Source organism: Chiloscyllium plagiosum, chromosome 6 (assembly GCF_004010195.1).
Source record: "Chiloscyllium plagiosum isolate BGI_BamShark_2017 chromosome 6, ASM401019v2, whole genome shotgun sequence".
NCBI lineage: Eukaryota > Metazoa > Chordata > Chondrichthyes > Orectolobiformes > Hemiscylliidae > Chiloscyllium > Chiloscyllium plagiosum.
In genome coordinates this window covers 52375138-52388404 of record NC_057715.1, presented here as the reverse complement: position 1 = coordinate 52388404, position 13267 = coordinate 52375138, and the positions used below count along the sequence as shown (strand labels likewise).

Sequence of the window (13267 nt, the reverse complement as noted above, 5' to 3'; positions counted from 1 at the left end):
AAAAAACCTGTTATATCAGCTTTTCAGTAGTACAGATTCATCGACTTGTATGCAGGGAGACTCCTTTTAATAATCACCTCACCCTTACTCAACAAGGTATTGCACCTGTCCACCTCACCTCGCCTTCCGCCAGCAACAACGATAACTGACATCTCCGAGAACCAATCAGACAGCTCTCCGAACTGAAGCCTGCTCCACCCTCTCCCCGGATTGGTGTAGACCGATAACTATCTCCCTTTCTCCAGTACTCCGTCAGGCTTTAGTGAACAACTCTGGAAGGCGCATTGTGATATTCTGGCTCTCGTGGTCAGGTCGAGCTCCTGTATAAGGTTTGTTCTCTTTTCGAGTTTTCACATTGTTTTAGAACAAATTGATTCCATACGTGTCTGAAAGCAGTGAGTTAGGGAAACATATTTATGGTCACTGGTTTTTGGATAACGATTTCAAAGGCTCCTGTTCTGAACAGCTTAAGTACAAATACAGCAAGTTAACGGATTTAGAGCAGGAGGAGGCGACTAAACACTAATAATTTGATAAACGTTAATTCGCGCACTTTTATATATTTTAAAATGAGAATTGCGCAAAATGTATAATTCAAGTTAGTATTCACTTGCTGGTACTGTCCCGTTGGACTGCTTTCACGTGATGCTGCGATTTTGGAGAGTATGACGCCCCCTCCTGCAAAACTTAAAAAGGGACGAGATTGGTAAAAGCAGGCATTGGTGCCAGGCTGGCAATGGTGGGCAAGGATTGATGCTGCTGAGCTGGCAGTGGTGGGCAGGGGCAGGGATTTGTGCCGGGCTGGCAGTGGTGGGTGCGGGTGAAAGCTGTTAGGAACCGGCAAATGTCTAGTAAAACTCTGCCACAACCTGGTATGTAGGAAAGATCTGTGCCTGGCCCATTGCCAGTTGAGATGGATAAAAGCTAATCCTTCCGCTGCCGCAGAAACACGAATTGTCGTTATTTGGAAGCGAAACTGCCGCTAGTTTGAGTAGATTCTGTTCCATCTCCGAGTCAGGCTGAGGATAGTCAGCAGGCTGCTTTCTTTGGAAATCTCATAACGATGTAATGGTTCCGATTTGTGTGTGTCGCAGAGAAACTGCCGTAGAAAATCCTGGTGAAATTCTCTGCCTAAAGTTTGGCAAGTCCTCGCAGCAAGCTGAATTTCACGTTGGGAGTTCATAAGGCCGAGTTAAAATCTCAAAATACGTTTTTGACCATTGACATTCTTGCACTGTGATCCCGCCCTGTCGAGTGAATGGAGTATCCTCACTGACTAAACGTAACTAATAATTGCCTTCATGTAAGTCCATCGCAACTGTTAGATTTGCCCAAAACGCCAATCTCTGCTGCATCACTCTCTGATTTGCTGCTGCTTTATTCGAAAGTCAAAGCTTTTTTTAAATTCAAATCTATGTTTAGGTCCGAACAATTCCTTAATGTATTTGATGTGTAAGGAAGTAACAGTGCACCCAGTATGGGCTTGTGGAAATTTCGGTTTTCGTACCGAATATGTACATACTATAGTTTCATGAATTATATGCTACTTTCGCTTTGTATCACCAGAAGCGTCTTAATTTGTGCAGAAGTAGTTGTAAATGTTCCTGCTTTGATTCGTGGATAGTTTTGTTTTTGTGTTTGTGATTTAATGCTGGTGTAACCAGGGAGATGAAATAATTTGGGAAGTTTTTTTGCTTGTGTGGAGCCGTTATAGCGACATCGACCATGTTAACTGAATAGCCTATTGCTGTTCAACTGTATTATATCATATCATGTCAGTACCGATTGGAGGTGTAGCCCCCTCTAATATATTTATAGTTTGAGAGGAGCTTACTGTCAGCCTTCGTTTGAAAAGAGCAGAGAACTTAACCTTTCGTGACCTCAGAGGATCCGCCTATGGTTCTCATTGTTGTGATGTGGGAAAATGAGAGCATAATTATGCACAGCTAGAACTCTCATTATAATGAAATATTTGATAAAAAATTAATTTGGTTTTGGTGGATAAATATTGACTAGGGATTCCAAGGGTCAGAAATTGCAGTTTTTTGTTTAAGTAAATGTGAATGCAGTCTTAAGGGAACCCATAAACTTAACCTTAGTATTAAATAACTTAGTCAAATTAGAGAAACACAGTGCAATATTTGTGGGGATCTTTAGACTTCACATAGTATATGAAAGTCAAGGGGCAAATCTGGTCATAATGCTTTTGAGACTTTTTTTGGAGCCAACTGTAAAGCTATTCTAGATCTAGTATTGTTCAATGAGAAGATTTTTTTAAACTAAACGATCCACAGAACTCAAGATCTCAATACAATTGTATTGCACGTTTTGCCTAATAGTAATATAGTCTAGCGAGTTTTGAGAAGATTTGTAGCTCAGGTTGAAGTTCTGGATGTAGGTTTGCTCACTGAGCTGGAAGGTTCATTTTCAGATGTTTCATCACCCTACCAGGTGACATCTTTGAGCCTCTGGACAAAACACTGCTGATGTTTCCTTTCTATTTATATGTTTTGGTTTCCTTGGGTTGGTGATGTCATTTCCTATGGTGATGTCATTTCCTGTTTGTTTTTCTCAGGGGTGGTAAATGGGGTCCAAGTCGATGTGTTTGTTGATAGCATTCTGGTTGGAATGCTCATGCATGTCTTTTTTGACTCGTTCTAGGATGGATGTGTTGTCCCAGTTGAAGTGGTGTCCTTCTTATCTGTATGTAAGGATACTAGTTAAAGAGGGTCATGTCGTATTGTGGCTAGTTGATGTTCATGCATCCTGGTGGCTAGTTTTTTGCTTGTTTGTCCAATGTAATGTTTGTTCCAGTACTTGCAAGGTATTTTGTAAATGACATTAGTTTTGCTTATTGTCTTTATGGGGTCTTTCAAGTTCATTAGCTGCTGTTTTAGTGTGTTGGTGGGTTTGTGGGCTACCATGATGCCAAGGGGTCTGAGTAGTCTGGCAGTCATTTCTGAGATGTCTTTGATGTAGGGAAGAGTGACCAGGGTTTCTGGACATATTGTCTGCTTGTTTGGGTTTGTTCCTAAGAAATTGGTGGACTGTGTTCATTGGGTACCCATTTTTTTTTAATACACTGTAGAGATGATTTTCCTTTTCTCTGTGCTGCAATGTGTGGTGACTTGTTGAAATAATGTTCTGATGCAGCTTTTTGTGGATGTTGGGATGATTGCTTCTGTAGCTCAATGTGTTGTTTTCCTGTAGATGCTGGTTGGAAGTTCCCCATTGGCTATTTGCTCTACTGTGACATCTACAAATGGCGGTTTGTTGTTTTCCTCCTCTTTAGTGGACTTTATGCCAGTAAGAGTATTATTGATGGCCTTGAAGGTTTCCTCTAATTTGTTTCATTTAGTGGTGACATCTACAGTGTGCAACCTTGTCAAAGACATCTTGGAAATAACTGCCAGACTACTCGGACCCCTTGGCATCATGGCAACCCACAAACCCACCAACACACTAAAACCAGTAGCTAATGAACTTGATAGACTCTGTACAGACAACAAGCAAAACTAATGTCATTTACAAAATACCATGCAGGAACTGTAACAAACACTACATTGCACAAAGTTATAAACCTAGCCACCAGGATACATGAACATCAACTAACCACAAAATGACATGACCCTCTCTCACTAGTACCCTTAAGTACAGATAAAAAAGGACACCACTTCGACTGGGACAGCATATCCATTGTAAGACAAGTCAAACAGACACATGAGAATTCCTAGAAGCATGGCATTCCAACCAGAACGCTGTCACAAAACACATTGACTTGGGCCCCATTTACCACCCCTGAGGAAAAAGAACAGGAAATGACATCATAGGAAAGACATCACAACAGGAAATGGTATCACCATCCCAAGGAGACCCAAACATATAAACAGAAAGCAGGAAACATCAGCAGTCCTTCGTCTGGAAGCTCACTGAAGATGTTACCGAGTGTGGGTTTCCCTTTTAAGTAGTCACAAGGAGGTTTTTTTTACTCTAGCCTCTGTTACCCCCAGCTTTGGTCATTTATTCAAGATTAATTTTGTTCATTTGTTTGACTCAATTAGACAAGACCTTCAAAGATGGGGGGGGGGGGGGGCGCGCGGTGGTGGTGTGGTGTATCATGGTTAGATTGAGTTGTTGTGATGAAAATGAATGTTCTTCCTTGCTTATTGTACCCTTTGCAGAAACTCCCTTTGCTGTTCTCGAGGCAAACATTTCAGAAATTGAATGGCTGGTTTAGTTTATTTGGCGCTATAAGCTTGTGAAACTGCAATTGCCCATGGATTGGGGGGAGTGGACCTCCTTGACATTAGAAGATATTGACTGAGCCTGTGGGGATTCAGCGTCGACGTGGTCGGACACTGAGGACTTTCAGACCAGGAGTCCTCTTATCAGCCGGTTATTTTTTTAGACAAAATGAGGACAGTTGCAGAACATTGCCGTAATCTAATAGTTACTAACACTATCAAAGTATGGAGGGCGACAAGGCAGATGGAAGGTAATATGTCTAAAACATCTTTTACTCCCATAGTTGGCATGCTGGGTTTCTGGCCAGGGACAGTAGATTCCGGATTTAAACTTTGGGTGGACTGGGGAGTCTTTTTTTGTTTGGGTGATCTGTTTGAGGATGAAATGTTGATATCATTTCATCGAATAATTCGGAAATATAGATTGTCAAGTAGGGACCTCTTTCATTTCTTTCAGATTAGAGATTTTATCTAAAAGGAGACCATGTTCTTGACTGAGTGTTATAGATGTGAAAGGGAAAAGAGGGTGCTTCAGGTTAACAGCTCTGAAGTGAGTACTCTCTCATTTGTTTGGGGGGGGGGGGGCTGTGGGGGGAGTTTCCTCTGATGACATTAAGCATCTAATAAGGTCTGGGAGAGAGAGTTGGCAGTTGAAATCACTTTGGAAACATGGGAGGACATTTGTGAGAATGCGAGGAGGATTTCAATATGTAATAGGAGCCATGTTATACAGTTAAATGTTCTTCATAGGACTCATCTGGTCCCAGATCATCTCTGAAACTTTAAGCAGGGTGCATCTTCAGTGTCCGCCAAATCTAAAATAAATAGAGGTACCCTCACTCATTGTTTGTGGTTCTCTGGAGCACTGTGGCAGGAGTAATAGAGAAGGTCTTGAGGACCGAAGTCAAGGTGGGCCCAGTCTCTGCTCCTTGGTTTGCTGAATTTACCTCCCGTAAATGTACATAGGTAAAAGCTTTTCAACATTCTCACTTTGAGAGGAAAAACATTCTGATGTGCTGGGTGTCTGAGAACCCCCGGGTCTATCGGGATGGCATAAGTGAATTATGGAAAATGCTCCTTAAGACGTTGTTACAAATATGGTGCACCAGAAAATGGACAACTTTTACAAGACATGGCAGCCCTTTGTGAATTATTTGGAAACATATCTGCCCGCCATTTTGATTAGGGCTTTTGTCTAGCCACGATGGTTTGGCCTGATAAACCTAATGTCATGAGAGGAAGAATTTTGAACAAATGTCGGTTTATTATTTGATGCTCTCGAAGGTTGATAGCTATGATCCTGTTGCACTGAACGGTGTTATTTATTGATTTGTAATAAGTGTAGTTTTGATTTCTTTTGTATAGTAGTTGGTTTACTGTTTATTGTTTTTGATGTTATGCTTTATTTTCATATTTTTGTAACTTTCTAATTTTGTAGGCAAATATTTCAATAAAAATATTTCTTAAAAACTAGTTCCACTAAAATAAGTTGTATACTTTAAGAGCAGCATCAATATCAAGTGTTTAAAATTAAACTGTGATCTTGTTTACACATGTGGAATGTCTTAAGTTGACTTAGTTTGCTTTATATAGCTATTGACTGACTTTCAAAACTAATTCATTGGAGGTGTTATGAAATGAAAGATGCAAAGTAAACATTGTTGAATAAGTTAGTTTGGAATGAAAACCAGCTATAAAATGAAATGTTTTCCATCAGCATGTTTGCTACTTTTGCATTAAATTTAATGTAAAGCTGCTGCTTTAGAGTTCTCATTTCTAATGAACATAGATTCATTGTTATAGGAAACATTGTGTTAATATCAGGAAATAAGCAGACACTGGAACTTGCTTCCAAAACATGCCTCCTTATTCTTTTCTTATTTTGCAATAAAAATGACAATAGTTATAAAAGATTAAAATGTTCTGCACAGAAAGTGTATTTAGCATAGCTGTCAAATAAAGAAAACTGATGAGGACTTGCATGCGTTTTGTGAATAAGTCCAAATGCTTTAATACAGAATTATAGAAATTCTGGCAGTGTTGAATTAAAACATTAAATGTGGATTTTAGCATCTGATCTCAGCATAAATGTACAGTTAAAAGGTGCATGAAGGTCAATCTTACAGATCGCTTTGGAAGGATAAAAGCATTGCTTCTCAACTGACTGACGACTGAGGGATAAATACACTTTTTTTTACAGATCTGGGAAAATTGAAGCAATTATTACTTTATAAAGATAGAAAACATACATTTTCTAAACAAGATGTTGAGTTATCTGAAATCAGATCATGTAGCACCAAAGAAGTGGATGTTTCTGGAGCTCTTTAAAATTAAGAGAAACAAGGATCCACAAAACAGTTCCAGCACCAAAATGACATTCTAAGCTTCATAAATGTAAGATATTCTCCTGATGGTGCGTATCTTGCAAGAGGCATTTGGAGAAGGAAGCTGTTAAGTTGATTCCAAATCTTTAGTCCCATACAACAGCTGGGGGCAGTGATAGTTCCTGTCGCTTAAAGAAGAGTAAATTAGTCTTGCTTTCCATTATTACCCTGAAATTTCTGCTGAAAGTGTTGTGGTTGTGTGGATATAATAATGATCTTATGGTATTTGATATTTATTTACCTACAAATAATGTCCTGCTTGGCCTTGTTACTGAAGAGTACTTTGCAGCCATAACTCATTACTGAAATTATTGTAGGAAAATGTATTACCGGGATCTGTTTGCTTGTCTTTTCACCCCACCTATATGATCTGCAGGTCTGAACAAAGTTCTTGATTTTGTTTTTTCTTAAATAGTCATATTTTCAGCCAAATGCACTGTCAATTAGAATGTGTATTGTTTGACATCTTGATTAGTAAAAGTATTTTATTGAATTGTCATGAAGCCTTATTGCAACTTTCAGGATTTCTTGCGATAACCATATTATTGATGGCAATACTGAAGAACCAACAGGATGTTATTGCAGTTAATGATGAACACCACTGAGACCTTCCAACTTATGTTGGCAGCTGTATATATGCCCTACAGGTGCTTGTGATATATTGGTAGAGCTAGCCAGTTTAGAAAGGTCAACAGTGTAATGTCATGAAAGCTTGATATCCACACTTCTAAACTTGTGAATCAGTGTTTCTTATTTTGGAGAAATTGTGCACATATAATCTTGAACTTGTAAACTTTTTAATTGTCAAAGCAACTTTCGTACACGTAAGCTGCTATTTTGCAAATACGTGACATTATGGAGTGGAGAGTAGTATGATTCCTTCATTTTACTGAGTTCCTCAGATGAAATCTTGTGTTGTGCTTTGTGGTGAAAACTACATTATCTTACAACATTAGGAATTCTACATCAGCATGAAAATTAATCCAAAGCCACCAAATGTTCCATTGCAATTTCAGCACTGGCAACTGTCTTTGAATTATCATTGACCTCCGCTAGTGCATGGCATGAGAGAATAGGTTCTAAACGCTACTGATTTGGAATAGTCTAGAAACCACTGTTGTGAATAGTATTTCCTCTTGGCATTACTCTGAAGTTTAGCTCTGGGGAATCCATTTATATGGAGCGCATACTGTCTGTTAATTATATCACTGAAGTGGAAAACTATGATGTCACATCAGTGTAGGACTGAATGCAAAAATTCTTCAAGGCAATTGAGTCTTGTCATTAAAACAGTGTGGGTTGGTTTAAATCTTAAACTAAATAAGTAAGGGAGTAACATTAAACCATTTAGGCTAATAAAGTGGTTCAGTACAGTAGGGAACTTAGTGTTTTTGCATAAAGGTTGGCATTGGGTAATGTATCTGTAGTTTAAATGCCTTTTTAACTGCTTCTCAAAAATACCATTATAGGTTAAGCAGATGCAGTGGAAACAGCAATGTGAAAAAGGAGTGGTGGTTTCCCTGCTTGTTCACATGCTGAAGCATGGGCGATCATGGTAGCCTGTACCTTTTGCTTGCTACTGTCAGACAAGATAGTTTGTATTGATTTTTGAGCTTTAGCTCAGTTTTGCAAAGACCAATGCATGGAGAAATAATTCAGTTCTTTATCTGTCACTGTTTTTAAAATATTCAAAGGTAGCGTTAAGAGCTGGGAGTGTAAAATTTTAAACAAAAAATCACATGGTATTTGGCAGTATTTTTTAATGTGATACTTTCCTATAGACAGCTTTTGCATAAGGACATTGAACACTGGAACTAAAAGAAATGTAATATGTTTTGCTAGAAAGAATTCTGGTCATGCTTCATCTGATACACCAGTCTTTTGAACATAACACTCAATTAAACTACGTTGATTAAAGTGCCGTCCTGATGAAGGGCTTTTGCCTGAAACGTCGATTTTCCTGCTCCTCTGATGCTGCCTGACCTGCTGTGCTTTTCCAGCACCACTCTAATCTAGACTCTGATTTCCAGCATCTGCAATCCTCGCGTTTGCTGTGTCAGTAGTAGAAACTGAGGACCAAAGCAGTGGATAAAATTGGTCGGGGGAGGGGGGAGAATCTGCATGCTTAGAATAGCCAAAAAAGGCAGAAGTCGTTGGAAATGTAAAGCCCATCTGTTAATGTTTTCAGTTCATGTCATTTGATCAAAACTAATTTGACTTTCAGGAAACAAAGTTCCTATAAAACTGTAAGACCCGTAGGAGTAAACCTTTTTAGGCCAATCGATGTGTTGAGTCTGTTCTGCCATTTGATCATAGTTGATATACTTCTGAATCCCATTCTCCTGTCTTTTCCCCATAACCCTTGAACCCCTTATCAATCATGAATCGTACACATAATAACTTGGCTTCCATAGGCTTTCTTCGATACAGGGCTCAAACAGCTTTCAATATTCCAAGTGCAATCTGACCATAGCCTCAGCAGGACATCTCTGCTCTTGTACACTCGCCCTCTTGAAATGAATGCCAACATTGTATTGCTTTCCTAACTGCCAACTGAATTTTCATGTTAACCTTAACAGAATCCTGAACTAAGACTGCAAAGTCTATTTATGCTTGATTTCTAAAGCCTTTTACCATTTTAAAAATAGTATGTTTCTGTTCTTCCTATCGAAGTGTATAACTTCACATTTTCCCACATTGTATTCCATCTTCTTTGCCCACTTTACTACCAAAGTTCTTCTGCAGTCCCAGCTTTCTCAACACTATATCTGTGCTTCCAGCAATTTTTATCATTGTGAAGTTTGCAAATGTCCTCAGTTGCTTTGTCCAAATTGTTGATGTACAATGTGAATAGTTGTGATCTGAACACTGATCCTTGCAGAACTCAACTAGTCTCCAGTTGTTATCCTGAAAAGACCCATTATCCCTACTATCTTCTGCTAGTCAGCCAACCCTTTACCTATGCCCCAAATACCATGGGTTCTTATCTTTCTTAGAAGCATCCTGTGTGACAACTTGTCAAAGGCCTTCTGATAATCCAAATAGTCAATGTCCACTGGGTGTCCTTTGTCTAACTTGCTCATTACCTCTACCTCTTCAATGACTTCTAACAGATTTGTCAGGCATGACTTTCTCAGCCCTATTTTACCCTTGACAAAGTACTCTGCAATCCATCCTTAATAATGGACTCTAAAACCTTAACAATAACTGAGGTCAGGCTAACTACCTAAACTTCCTGTCTTCTGCCTCCCTCTCCTCTTAACCTTGCATTAGCAATTTTCTGGTTATCTAGGACCCTTTCTGACTCGACTCATTCCTGAAAGATCATCATCAATACCTTTTTACAGTCTCCTCAGAACTCTGGACTCTTGTCCATCTGGTTTGGGTGACTTGTGGGTTGTGGGACTGAGGTTGGAGGCGGTGGATGGGAGATCCCATGAGGTTATGGATGGCGTGGGAGATGGCTTTGGTGGTGGCCACGTGCACCAACCGCCCCGTGGCTGAACACTTTAACTCCCCCTCCCACTCCGCCAAGGACATGCAAGTCCTTGGCCGCCTCCATCGTCAGACCATGGCAACACGACGCCTGGGGGAAGAGCGCCTCATCTTCAGCCTAGGAACCCTCCAAACACAAGGGATGAATGCAGATTTCTCCAGCTTCCTCGTTGCTCCTCTTCCTCCTCACCCCCCCCCCCCCCCCCCCACCTTTGCTCAGTCCCAACCCTCCGACTCAGCACCGCCTTATTGACCTGCAATCTTCTTACCAACCTCTCCGGCCTATCACCCTCACCTTAACCACCTCCCACCTATCGTATTCCCAACGCCCCTTCCCCAAGTCCCTCCTCCCTACCTTTTTATCTTGGCCTGCTTGGCACACCCTCCTCATTCCTGAAGAAGGGCTCATGCCCAAAACGTCGATTCTCCTGTTCCTTTGATGCTGCCTGACGTGCTACAAGCTTATTTACCTTTTTTCACAAACTACATGCATTTAAATATAGCATCCTCTGTCCTTCTCATACTTGTCCCCTTTATCAATTGTATCTGAAACTAGATTCCTGACCCTTTCTGTACACACTCCTATTACTTGTTCTAGAAACCTTAACATCATGTCAGCGCATATGCACACGTGCACACATACACACGCCTTCCACATTTCTGATGGAAAGTAATCCACCACCCCAGTGTTTAGGTTAAAGCCCTATTCACAGCCCTAGGTAAGTGATTCACCAGAACTATGGTCCCAACATTGTTCAGCTGGAGCCCATCCCATTGGAATAACCCTCTCCTTCCCCAGTACTGTTGCCAGTCTCCCATGAATTTGAACCTGTTTCTCCCACAACAATTTAAAAAAAAAAAGAGGAAAAAGATTAAATAGGAGGGTAAGCTAGACAAAAATATAAAAGAATGCGAGAGTTCCTTTAGATGTCTAAAGGGCAAAAGTAGACATTGGGATGCTAGAGAAGTAATAATGGGCAACAAAGAAATGGCTGAGGAACTGAACAAGTACTTTGCATCATAGTGAAGTCCTTTCATAGTGAAGGACATGAGTAACTTCTCAAATTTGAGTGTGTTGATTTGGTGGGGGGGAGGGGGTGCAGTGGTGAGTATGATGACCATCAAGGAGAAGATGCTAGAAAAACTGAAGTCTGAAGGTGGATAGATTACCTGTACCAAATGGACTACACCCCAGAGCTCTGAAGGAGGCAGCTGAATAGATAGTGGAAGTATTGGTGGTAGTATTTTAGGAATCACTGGAATCACTCAGAGGAATGAAAAATTGCTAATCTTCTGTTTTAAGAAGGAAATAAGGCAAAAGATGGAAATTATAGGCTGATTGGCCTAACCCGACTATTGCGAAGATTTTGGAGTCCATTATGATGGATGAGATTTCTGAATACTTGTAAGTGTGTGGTAAAATAGGGCAAAGACAGCATGGTTTCATCAAGGGGAGATCACGTTTGACAAATCTGGTAGAATTCTTTTGAGGAGGTAATGGCAGCTTAGACCAAGAAGAGCCAACAGATGTTATCTACTTGGACTTCCTGAAGCCCTTTGACAAGATGCTGCACAGGAGACTGAGTAAGATAAGACCCCATAGTGTTAGAGTCAAGGTGCTAACATGGATAGAAGATTGCTTTCTGCCATACAGCCAGAGAGTGGGGATAGCCGTGTTCTTCTTGGGATAGTAGCCAGTGTTCTGAGGGTCAGTGTTGAGACCACCACTTTTCACTTTATACGTTTAATGGTCTAGATGAAAGAACTGCAGGCATTCTGGCCAAGTTTGCAGATGATACAAAATTAGGTGGAGGGACATGTATTGAGTAGGCGGGGAGTCTATAGGAGGATTTAGACAGTTTAGGAGAGTGGAAAAAGTGACATGAAACACAGCATGGGAAAGTGAGAGGTTGTGCACTTTGGTAGGCAGAATAGAGGCATAGACTATTTTCTAAATGGGCAGAGAATTTAGAAATCTGAAATGCAAAGGGCCTTGGGAGTCCCAGTCCAGGATTCTCTGTGTAAACTTGCAGGTTGAGTCAGTAGTTAGGAAGGCAAATAACGAGTTTTGAGAAGATTTGTAGCTCACATTGAGGTTCTGGATGTAGGTTTGCTCGCTGAGCTGGGAGATTCATTTCCAGACGTTTCATCACCCTGGTAGGTAACATCTTCAGTGGGTTTCAGGCAAAACCGTGTACATGATTTCTGCTTTTTATTTATGTTTGGGTTTCTTTTGGGTTGGTGATGTAATTTCTTGTGGTGATGTAATTTCCTGTTGTTTCTCGGGGGTGGTTGATAGAGTTGGAATGCCATGCTTCTATGAATTCTCGTGCGTGTCTCTGTTTGGCTTGTCCTAAGATGGATGTGTTATACCAGTCGAAGTGGTGTCCTTATCTGTATGTAAGAATACTAGTGAGAGGGGGTCGTGTTGTTTTGTGGCTAGTTGGTGTTCGTGTATCCTGGTGGCTAGTTTTCTGCCTGTTTGTCCAATGTAGTGTGTGTTACAGTTCTTGCAAAGTATTTTGTAAATGACATTGGTTTTACTTGTTGTCTGCATAGGGTCTTTCAAGTTCATTAGTTGCTGTTATAGTGTGTTGGTGGGTTTGTGGGAAGGCAAATACAATTATGGCATCTATTTCAAGAGGACTAGAATATAAAAGCAGGGATGTACTTCTGAAGCTTTAGAAGGCTCTGGTCAGACCACAGAGGTATTGTGAGCAATTCTAGGCCCCATACCTCAGGGAGGATGTACTGGTCCTGGAGCAGGTACAAAGGAGGTTCATGATGATGAAAGGCTTAACATGTGAGGAACCTTTTGAGAACTCTGGGTCGGGGTGGCATGGTGGCTTGGTAGTTTGCACTGCTGCCTCACAGCACCAGAATCCCAGGTTTGATTTCAGCCTCTGGTGATTTGTATGTGTGGAGTTTGCACATTCTCCCTGTAGGTAAATCCGAAATGTTGATTTTACTGCTCCTCTGATGCTGCCTGAACTGCTGTGCTTTTCCAGCACCACTAATCCACATTCTCCCTGTGTCTGCATGGGTTTCCTCTGGGTTCTCTGGTTTCCTCCCACAGTCCAAAGATGTGCAGGTCAGGTGAATTGGCCATGCTAAATTGCCCATAGTGTTAGGTGCATTAGTCAG

At 40.7% G+C, this 13267-nt stretch overlaps 1 protein-coding gene across 14 annotated transcripts in view; it reads left to right on the top strand.

The window, feature by feature from the left end:
- Positions 1 to 245: 245 nt before the first annotated feature.
- Positions 246 to 13267, top strand: part of LOC122550578 (protocadherin Fat 3-like) — a 794139-nt gene continuing 781117 nt past the window's right edge. For 12 of the 14 annotated variants that reach the window (XM_043691532.1, XM_043691531.1, XM_043691530.1 and 9 more), the window contains exon 1: positions 246 to 329. The gene's annotated coding sequence lies outside the window, so the exon portion shown is untranslated. The remainder of the gene's footprint in view (positions 330 to 13267) is intronic. The other 2 variants (XM_043691523.1, XM_043691525.1) reach the window with 2 other exon arrangements.